Raw genomic sequence first — 12,337 nt, 5'->3', positions numbered from 1 at the left:
CTGAGGGTAGAGCCTTTTGACCCACCACCTAATACCATCACATTGGGCGTTAGAATTTCAAGGTATGAATTTGAGGGGCACACAAGCATTCAGACCATAGTACTTTCCTAGATACATATAATCTCTTTCATTATCTCTCTCGTTTTCTCTCTCTCCCCCCTCCTCTCTCTCTCTCTCTCACACACACACACAACACAACTGCATGCATACTTCACTACTTAATGGCTTTTATGATTCTAATCTTCATTCATTTCAACATGCTCTCATCAAAGGTTTATTGAGTATCTGTTAAATCCCTGACACTATGAACAACACCAACACACAGAATGAATAACCTATAGTTCCTATTAGATTTTAAAGGATCTTTAGTTAAGAAGACAAACATTAATTTTTTAAAAAGAGAGAGAACTAACTATTTCTTGAGCACTTATACGCTGAGCTAAGTGATATCCATTTATTCTCTCAGTCATCACAAGAGCCTCGTGGTGTAGATATTATTTTTCTTTCATTTCTCAATCAAAGTAACTGCAGCTTAGATAAACCAAGTAATTTACACAGAACTGCTGCTACTATTACTAGCAGAAATATACATAAATATAAATATAAGGTACCAAGAATTGTTCTAAGCACCTTACATAGATAAGCTTATATACTCACTACCTTCTTTTTACCAACAAGGAAACAGCAGCACAGAAATGTTAAATAAATTCTCCAAAGTTACCAAACTAGAAGATGGTAGAGCTGGGAAGCAAACCCCAGTATTACACCAGGTCTTTTTAATAATGCACAAACTCAAGTCTGACCATCCCAAACCCACGCTCTATAACCATTTCTTAACCACTGTGAAACTGAAAAAGAATGCATGGTGTCCCCAATTATGCAAATGTATCAATCTCCCAGGTTAGAATACTAATGAAAGAAGAGGACCTAAGCACTACAATTTATTTCAACAGATCAAACTTCTTTCAGAATAGTTTTTCATCTCAATCTACAAACTGTACTCAGAAGTTATAAAGTGCATCAGAGAAATAAGGTTCCATTGCAGTGTTAGCACATGGCTCAGTTTCCACCTATTTTTCCTGTTTATAACAAGGGAATGAGTGACTAATAGTTATTTACTACATAATAATGCTTTCCAACTGTGAGTATTTGCTCCCTAAGCTCAATGAGAGCAGAAATTAGGTCCATTTTTACTCATCATTTTGTTTAGAAAACTGAGCATTGTGATTGGCACATAGTCACTCAATAAATTTTTATTGGCTACATGTTGAGAAAACCTGTCTGAACTAGGAGTGTTTCCAGGACTGGGACTAGGATCAGGCAAGTAAAGCATCCATCTTGAGTGCAAAATTTAAAGGGCATCAAAAAACTCCTTTGGCCTCAGGCTCCAATATGACTCAGCATGGCCTTGTTATGAATTGTGTTTATGTAAAATTTTGATATTTTGTTCATATGTATTATTTTGCATTTATTCTCTTTCTCCACCTGATTATACCCATTCTGATTACACACAAACTCAGTAAAGGCAAGAAAGAATATAGAGAAATATTTCAGGCATGGATCCTATTTTCCTGAACTCACTGGAAAGTACATGATTTCACATGTAAATACAAATTTATAGCACAAAGGAGAGAGCAATGTATGATGTACGCTGTAAGAAAATCACACCTAAGTTTCAATGAGCTTTGAAGCAAAAATCAGATACTTTTATTTCTCCATCCTCATTAAACTGATTTATCTTCAATAATAAATCTAGAAAAGGCTAAAATGCCATCCCAACAAAAAAGAAATCATTTAAATTTTCTATGTTGGCATATGGAGAATAGTTATTTTAAAGCCTAATGCATTATTTTTCAGTTACTGAGATTTAAAAAAAAATACTAATTTGAATGAATATACCTCAAGGATTTATTGAAGGTGGTTTCCTGATTAGTTAAGTTAACCTGAGTTCCCAACTCAGTCCTACTTTTCAGCCGGGTAGTCTTGGGCTCATTGCTGAACCTCTCTGACCCCCAGTTTTCTCCATTATAGAGAGAGAGATAATAATACTTATTTCACGGGGATGTTATGAGAATTAAATGAAACAATTTATGTAAAGTGCTTGGCGCACAGTAGTTACCGCAGCACTGGCCCCACGGGTTTAATTAAAGCTCTGGCTCTCTGCCACTCAGTGAACAAAAAATTTTTGAGTGTCATAATTAATGGAAAAAATCCAAAAGAACAGAATGTCAAAACCACACGTAAGATAGAAATGAATGAGCTGGCATCCTTACAAACTCCTAGGCTCTTTCTTTTCCTCCTAAACTTGGACTTTTCTGACTGCTTGAAAAGTGGCACAGGGCTGCCATCTAGTGATTCAATGAATGAAAACCAAACCTTTTCTATTTAAGAACCAGAACTCCGAATCCTTTCAAAAGCACCTATCATTTACAATACATCATCTGTATATTGTATTGTGTGATTGTATACCTGAAACCTGAATAATGTTATTAACCAACTAGAGGCCCAGTGCACAAAATTCGTACATGGATAGGGTCCCTAGCGGCTGCTGGCCAGGGCCAGGGCCTCCCTTTCCTGGCTGCCAGCTTCCTTCCTTCCTTCCTTCCACACCGCCCCCTGGTGGTCAGTGCACATCATAGCGAGTGATCAAACTCCTGGTCAGTCGAACTCCCAAGGGGGACATTTTGCATATTAGGTTTTTATATATATAGATGTCACCCCAACAAATACAATAAAAAAGTAAATAAGTAATGTATGTCAACTGGTAATTTGTTACAGCAGCCTAGGAAACCAATACAGCCTTGAAGGATGAGTTGAAAGTAAGCTGTTAGACAAGGAAACTGAAAGAAAAAAAGCATAATCTCATAAACATATCTTGTGATCCAGGGAGGGCAAAAGGTCTGGTGATGGACCATGGAGGAAAATAAGTCAACTCAAATGTAGACTATCACCAGTTTGAGAGGAGCTGTGAATCTCATCCTGTGTTAGACACTGGAATCATATTAAGAGGTATTTGGGTGTTGTTATGGACAACAATCTCAGTAATAAAGGAATAACCTTAGCTATTATCATTACTCTTACCTAGATATAGAATAGGAAAGGAACACTTTATATCAGCCTTGGCCTTCGAACTTATCTCCAGAGCATGGAGGGACCTGGAGAGTATTATGCTAAGCAAAATAAGCCAGTCAGAAAAAGACAAGTATCACATGATCTCACTCATATGTGGAATCTAATGAACAAAATAAACTGATGAACAAAACAGATCCAGAGACATAGAAGTATAGAACAGACTTCGGATCTCAGAGGGGAGGGGGGAGGGTGTAAGAGATCAATCCAAGAACTTGTATGTATATAAGCATAACCCAATGACACGGACAATAGGATGGTGAAGGCCTGGGGCAAGGGGCAAAGGCAGGCTAGAAGAAAGTAATGGGGGAGGGGGGAAGGGGACATATGTGATACTTTCAACAATAAAGATTTAATTTAAAAAAAAAAAATGAAGACCTCTAATCATCAAGTTGGACCATATGGAAGCTTTCTTTCTCCTAAGACTCAAACCAAAACAGACTCTGAGGCCAGCTCTCCCTATGTCCCCTCCCCCCCAACCCTAATGTTCTTTATATTACATTGCAATAAAAGCAAACAGATAAGAGATAAACTTTTCAAGAGTTTATCTGAACATCCATTCAAATCAGGCAGCCCCAAACCAGGAATGGTTAGGAGCACTCCACCACTAGGAGGTAGGGAATAGGTTTTTATAGAGAACACAAGCAAGGAAACTATTTGAATGGCTATACCTTAAGCAGTTGCCTGATTTGGGAAACCCTAGCTTGCTGTTTGTGATTGGTGGTTCTTAGCTTTCATTTTCTTGGATTCCAGTGCATTGAGTCTGGTTTAAGGTTTGCTTACATAGTTTACCAAAGCATTAGAGCTGCCCTAGTCCAATAGCCTCCTCCTTTAATCACTTTCTCAAAACCAAGCCCGCACCCTGCAGAAAGCATCACCAGAAATGGAGCCAGAGAGTCCCAGCAGGATAGTGTTTACTCCACAGTGCCTGGCATTGAGGCATCTTGTGCAAAATAAGATATTTCTAATGAAAACAAGATAAACAGCTATATATTTACCCAAAGAAGACCTCCTCAGTCTACTTCTTTGGAACATGAGATCTGCCTCAGCCAAGATTTTCTACAAAATATTTTTATTGATTTCAGAGAGGAAGACAGAGATAGAAACATCAATGACGAGAGAGAATCATTCATTGGCTGCCTCCTGCACACCCCCAACTGGGAATCGAGCCTGCAACCCTGGGCATGTGCCCTGACTGGGAATCAAACCGTGACCTCCTGGTTCATAGGTCAATACTCAAGCACTGAGCAATGCCAGCTGGGCTCAAGATTTAATTTACCTTGAAGATGGTTCTTCTCAGTTTCCAGGCCAAATGTCCCCATCATCCTACCCTCAAAAACTGCACTTACACTACACCCAGGATCCCATCACTCACCAGACTGGATTTGGTCCAGACTGTCACAACCCAATATTCACTTAATGCTCTGTTTCAGTCATCATTGGGTACCAGTGATTAGACCTGAGTTTGCATAAAAACAGCCAATATATCTATTTGTAAAACTTTCTGATTGGCTATGTGACAAACGATAACATTCTGGAGCAGTTCTTCCCCCCCCCCCCCCCCCCGCCCCAGTTATGAGTAACTTTCTCAACAGGCACACATTGACCATTAAAATAATCAGACCTGGTTACACAAATGTAAGTCAGACTTGAAGTTCAAAAACAGCATGAATAAGGCACTGCCAATATTCATTTTGTTGTTGTTGTTAATCTTCAGCCAAGGATATTTTTTCCATTGATTTTTAGAGAGAGGGGAATGGAAAGGGAGAGACAGACAGAGAGAAACATCCATGTGAGATGTCTCTTTCACATCAATTAGTGGCCTCCTGCCTGCACCCCAACCAGGGCTGGGGATCAAGCCTGCAACTGAGGTAAGTGCCCTTAACCAGAATCGAACCCAGGACCCTTCAGTCTGAGGGCCAATGCTCTATCCACTAAGCCAGTGGTCGGCAAACTGCGGCTCTGCTGACTAATGAGTTTGCGGACCACTGCACTAAGCCAAACTGGTTAGGGCACTGCCTATATTCTGTCACTTAATTGCCACAGGATCACTGTTTCTCCATAGAATTCTAGAAGACCTTCAAATCCATGTCCTTTTCTGACTTTCCTTCACATATTACTTTTTTCAACATTCATTTTTCAAACTGTCTAACCTTTACCAATTTTATAATTAAGTGGCTTCAGAGTTTTAAAAAAGAACCCACACTGATAACACCCTGACCATTTTGGATGGCAATATTCCTATAGATGTTTAGGCAGCAATGATAAGGGAACTTATTAGAACATTCCCTTCAAATCCTGGGATTAATGAGTGCAAAAATAAATTCTACTTTGCAAGACTTCGCATGGAAAACTTGGCTCACTTAATCCTTAGAAAGTTCACTGTGCCCTTTCAGAACTGGCCCATGTGTTGTGCAATATATGTTTGCCTACTTAATGTAATTGAAAGAGCTGCCTAAATATCTCTGCCAGAGGTGTGCTTTATTGCCTGAAGATCCCACTTTAACAATCATTTCATTATATTTTGATGTTGCCACTTTACATTTGTATATTACCATTGGGAGGTATAGAGATTGTCTTTTCCAAAAATAGCCACAGCTCTTCCAGAACCTTGCAGCTGTCCATTGAGAAGTGGAGCCCATTTTGCCTGCCCTTAAACTGGGCTAAGCTACTTGACCAATAGAGAAAAAAATCAATGTGGTTTGACTTCAGAAATTAATTCCTACAAAACAATATGGCTTCTGCTTGCTCCCTTTTCTATCTCTATCTCTATCTCTATCTCTATCTCTATCTCTATCTCTATCTCTCTCAGTGCTCACCCTTGGAACCCAGCCACCATGCTGTGGGGAAGCCCAGAAGCCACATGGAAAGGTCACAAGTACTGTAGCCACAGCCAAAGCTGAAGTCCCACAGGTGAGCAAGTGAGTGACCCTTCAGAGAATTCCAGCTACCAGCCTCCAAGCCATTCTAGCCTACTCCAGGTGAGTGTAGATTTCTTAGTAGCAATGACATCATTGTTTTAAGTCACTTAGCTTTGAGGTGTTTCATATGTAGCCATAGGTAACGAACAGGAGCAACACATTAATACTGGTACAAATTAAGCTTTCAGATTAGCTAGACATTTTATAGTAGATATAGGTGCCATGCAGGATTACAACATGAAGAGAAAAAGGCAAACTTTTTCTATTTATTTTGGGTAGGCTAAAACTACAAAACTCTTAGAAGAAAACAGGAGAAATGACACTGGATTTGACAATGGTTTCTTGGATATGACACCTAAAGCATAGGCAATAAAAGAAAAAATAGAAAAGTGAACTGCATCAAAATATAAACTTCTGTGCAACAAAGGACACTCTTAAAGCAGTAAAAAGACAACCCACAGAATGGGGGGAAATATTTACAATTCATATATTTAATAAGGGTTAATAAGAAGAATATATAAAGAATACTTACAACTCAACAACAACAAAAAAAGCATGATTAAAAAATGGAGTTGTGGCCCGGCCGGCATGGCTCAGTGGCTGAGCATTGACCTATAAACCAGGAGGCATGGTTCAGTTCCTGGTCAGGGCATATGCCTGGGCTGCTGGCTCAATCCCCAAATGGAAGCATGCAGGAGGCAATCAATGATTCTCTCTCATCATTGATGTTTCTATCTCTCTCTGCCTCTTTCCTCCTCTCTGAAATCAATAAAAATATATACTTTTTTTAAAAGAGCTGTGCACAGACATTTGAAAGCACGTAGGTTCTTTTAGCATCTGCAGTTGTACTTAAATTTCTCAGGCAGATGCTATGCAGTCCATTATACAAAGAACTCCTATATTCCCTAGGTAGATATAATAGTTTATGCAGGCTTTACATTCTGTTAATCTTGGGGTAATGGGAAGTCAACAGAAAGATCATATACCTCATTCCGCAGATTATATGAATGTTGCAACAAGGTTGAAATAGACTGTATTTTAATCAACTATTTGTACTATTTCCCCCTTTATGTCTCAAATGCTAACCTATAATTTATCAAGGATTTAATTATAAAATAAAAGAGAGCAAAAAAATAAAAAAATAAGTAAAAAAGAGTTGTGGATGAGTCAGTGTGCCTAAGCCCTTCCTTTGTTTTCACGCCAATAAATCTTACCACAATACCTCAAATCCTCCCATGCATTTGTCCCTGAAATTCATTTCCCATGACCTGTGGAAGAATCTTTTTCTCACTGGCAACATAGCCACTATAGAAAACAGTATGGTGGTTACCAAAAAAATTAAAAAATAAAGTTACCATATGATGCAGCAATCCCACTTTAGTATACCTAAAAGAATTGAGAGTGGAATAACTACCTTTGTAAAAAAAATTGAGAATAGGGTCTCAAATAAATATTTGTACAATAATATTCACAGCAGCATTTTCACAGTAGTCAAAGATGGAAACAAGCAAGTGTCCATTGATGGATAAATGAATAACCAAGTATGATACATGCATACAACGGAATATTATTCAACCTTAGAAAGGAAAGAAGTTCTGATACATGCTACAACATGGATGATCCTTAAGGACATTATGCTAAATGAATTAAGACAGTCACAAAAAGACAAATATTGTATATGATTCCATTTACACAAAATACCTAGAATAGTCAAATTCATAGACAAACGGCAGAATGGTGGTTGCCAGGAGGTAGGGAAGAGGGCATGGGTAGTTACTGTTTAATGGGTACAAGTTTCAGTTTGGGAAAACGAAAAAGTTCAGGAGATAGGTGGCAGTGATGGCTGTACAACAATGTGAATGTACATAATCCCACTAAACTGTGCACTTAAAAATAGTTAAAATGATCAATTTTATCTTATGTATATTTTACCACGATTTTTTAAATGGCATAGGATTTGAACATTTTTCAAGAGAAGATATTAAAATGACCAATAAGCATATGCAAAGATGCTCAACATCGTAAGTCATTAGGCAAATGCAAACCCAAACTATGAGAGACCACCTCATAGCCACCAGGATGGCTATCATCAAACAACAGATAAGAAATGTTGATGAAGATGTGGAGGAATTGGAACCCTCACACAGTGCTGGTAGGAGTGTGCAATGGTACAGCTACTTTGGACCAGGAACCAAATCTGCCAGCACCTTAATCATGGACTTCCCAGCCTCCAGAACTATGAGAAATAAATGTCTGTTGTTAAACCACCACGTTTATGGTATTTTGTTATAGCAGTTGAGCTGACTGAGACAAACCCAACTTGCCCATTAACTGATGAATGCATATATAAAATGTGATATATGCATACACTGAAATATTATTTAAAAGGAATAAAGTAGTGATACATACCACAACATGGATGAACCTAGAAAACATTATGCTAAGTGAAAGAAGCCAATCTCAAGGGACCGTACGTTGTAAGATTCCATTTTTATGAATGTCCAGAATAGGCAAATATATAGACAGAACATAAATCATTGATAGCCTAGAGCTGGGATACTGGGAGGAATGAACGAACAATAACTGATAATGGGTATGGGGTTTATTTTGGGATGAGCAAATGTAGGTTTACAGTTGTTCCTATGGAAAAAGACATGCAGGTTATGATTATAATAATACAAGAATAAACTGTGTTTCATGGACTCACAACTGTAAACCTCCTTTGCCCGTGCTTGTATGTATATATGAAATCTAAAGAGCAAAATAAACAAACAAAATAGAAACAGACCCACACATATAGAGAACAGACTGACAGTTGTCAGAGGGGCGGGGTGTTGGGGGCTGGGTGAAAAATGTGATGGGATTAAGAAGTACAAATAGCCCTAACCGGTTTGGCTCAGTGGATAGAGCATCGGCCTGCAGACTCAAGGGTCCCAGGTTCAATTAAGGTCAAGGGCATGTACCTTGGTTGCGGGCACATCCCCAGTAGGGGGTGTGCAGGAGGCAGCTGATCGATGTTTCTCTCTCATTGATGTTTCTAACTCTCTATCCTTCTCCCTCTCTGTAAAAAATCAATAAAATGTATTTTTTTTAAAAAATGGGGATAAGTGTACCCACCTTAAAAAAAAAAAAAGAAGTACAAATAGGTAATTACAAATAGTCACGGAGATGTAGCTTAACACAAAGGGAATATAGTCAACAATATCATGATAGCTATGTAATGGGCCAGGTGGGTACTTTAAACGTTGGGGGGACCACGCGAATGTAAAGTACATTATTTTCTAACCACTTTGCAGTACATCTGAAACTAATACAGAATATAGAATGTAAATTGTAATTGAAAAATTAAAATATAATAATATATTTAGTCACTGATGTCAGCAGTGCCGTAAGTTATAACTTATCTTTGAAGATGACTATTTCTACAGAAAATAATATCTAACAATTATTGAGCCTTTACATGTGCTCTTTTCAAGCATTAGTTCAATTAATTCTCACAACAACCTTTGACTTTGAGGTGGTACTGTCATTATTTCCCAACTACTGCAGTCACCCTTATCTGCAGGCGTATGTTTCAAGACCCTCAATAAATGCCTGAAATCATGGCCAGTACTGAATCCTAGATATACTAAGCTTTTTTCCTACACACGGATATGTATGATAACGTTTAACTTATAAATTAGGTATGGTAAGAGATTAACATAATAATAAAATAGAGCAATTATAACAATACACTGTGGCCCTGGCCGGTTTGGCTCAGTGGATGGAGCATCGGCCTGTGGACTGGAGGGTCCCGGGTTCGATTCCAGCCAAGGGCACATGCCTGGGTTGCTGGCTCCATCCCCAGTAGGGGTTGTGCAGGAGGCAGCTGATCAGTGATTCTCTCTCATCATTGATGTTTCTGTCTCTCTATCTCTCTCCCTTCCTCTCTAAAATCAATAAAAATATTTTTAATAAATAAATAAACAATACACTGTGATAACATGTGAGTGTGGTCTCTCTCTCTCAAAGTATCTAGATGTGCTGTACTCACCCGCTTCTTGTGATGCTGTGAGATGACGCAATGCCGACGCGATGAGACGAAGTGAATGACGCAGGTTGCGGCAAAGCATTAGGCCACGATGGCTGTATCGTCAGAAGGCGGGCCCTCAAGCCCACGAAGGTAATGCCTTTCCCATCTTAACTGAGCACTTACCACAGACTGTGACCAGAACTTCTGCAGTTTGAGGCGCGACAGCAAAACTAGCACACTTTTCTTGTTTCTTTCTCATAATTTCACAGCTCGAGTAGGTTAGTTCTTACCCTACATTTTAGCAACCTGAGCATACAGTTTTTTCCCATTTCTTGTTAAGAACTTTCACTCTTTCAATGAAGGGAAGCACTACCCAGCTTCTCTTCGGCATATCCGAGTTGCCAGAATCGCCGCTCTTACACTTCGGGGTCGTTATTAAGTAAATAAGGGGGACGGGCCTACCCGGACCGTGGACCTGATCCCGAGGGCCTGAGGGCGGCCGGCGCGTCTGCAGCGTGGGCACGCGGACCTGGGCAGGACTCACGTCCAGGACAGGGCTGAGCGCGACTCGCGAGATTTCATCACACCACTCAGAACAGTGCGCAGTTTCCCACGCGTGGCTTATTCCTGCGGGTCTCCATTTAATATTTTCAGGCAGATAACTGAAACCTCAGGATAGCAGAACTGCAGGTAGGGGCGACCATGGCAAAATGCGCCAAGTACTGAGGTTATGAACTAGTAACTGAGAAAACTGACATCCAAACTGTAGCTTAAAACAATAAAAAATAAATAAATAAACAATAATTTAAAAAATAAAATAAAAATAAAAAACTGTAGCCTATCGCTTCGTGTCTCAACCAGACCACTGCTTTTAGTTATTAAACGTTCTTGTACAAGGCCAGGCTTGGCAGGAGATTGCTTATTTAAAAATAAAAATTAAAAAACTGTTTCAGGGCTATTTGGCAGTATTATTTATCACATGCAAATATTTTCATGCTCACACAAACTGTATTTATGGCTTCATAATGTAAATATATGTACATTTCCATTGGGAAATGGAAACTTATATAATGTGCCCTAAAGTGTTTATTCTACTTGAGCTATATCTGTGCATGGGTGACTTCCAACAAAAGCTAGATATTTTAAGACGTCTTGAGCAAACTGATGCCTTGTTCCGTCATATTTTAACTACATAAAGGTACAAAAAATGCGGTTTTATTTGTTATTCTTATGTCAGCTCTGATACAAAGCTCCTAAACTTGATAGAACAGGATATTTTAAATTTAAAAAAAAAAAAGTCCTTTGAATAATTTGAAACTGGAAATGGTGAATATAAAATTGATGTAGAAACAAACACATAAAAAATTGGGTGATATTTCTTTACATCTATTAAAAAAATTTTAAGCAAGCTAAATACACAGAATTTCTGCTCCTTTACGCTGCTTGTTTCCATTATAGTCTGTGAGTATTTGACCAGAAGCTTCTAGAACAATACAGCTGACCAAGTATAAATCGTCTTAGTGTCATAGAGGCCTTAGATTTGAGGGAAGGAGGGAGGAAGGAAGAGAGGAGAGAGAGAGAGTTGTTGCTCAGTCTCCAGGCCATAATTTTTCCTAAGGCCATTTTCTTCTGAGCTTCAGTTCTCCTGTACTTAAATGTTGTTGATGAAGAAAAAAGTATGAAGATGGCAGCTGAATATATCATCAAGTCTGGGAAATACCCTAGAAGTCAGCCATTTGAATCAGAGAAATTCATTACTAAATATACACATCTTTAAAGTCATAGTTAATGAAGGACTCATTTATTTCCTTTACAAGAGTACATAATTGAGTCTTATTTTTGCACATTTTGCTAATTAGGTCTTTTAAATTATTTAAATTATAGTCTGTATTCTAATATTATGGAATAAAAATGACAGTGGGGATGGGAGGAAGAGAAAAGGTAAAGAGTGTCCATTTGACTTGACTATTTAATCAATTTTTCTTTAGTGCTATTGAAACTTTTTTATGTAGGGAATTTTTCTGTCTTAATACAAAGTAATAACACGATCCTAATGTGAGAAAAAAACATTACATAAAATTTTTATTATCTAAAATCTCACGTGAAAATTTTTAGCATCAATAAGGTCTAGAAATTAACATATGCAATTTAGATACTTTTAGTGTCAAATAAATTCTAATACTCTGATTCTAGGCTGAGAATAAAAGACTAAGTGAGACAATAGAGAAAACACAATCAAATGTATGTTTAAACAAGACGTTTCAAAAGAAATGTT

Source organism: Plecotus auritus (genome assembly GCF_963455305.1).
Source record: "Plecotus auritus genome assembly, chromosome: 6".
Lineage (NCBI taxonomy): Eukaryota > Metazoa > Chordata > Mammalia > Chiroptera > Vespertilionidae > Plecotus > Plecotus auritus.
The sequence above is the reverse complement of the archived record's forward strand: the minus strand, read 5'-3'. Positions refer to the sequence as shown.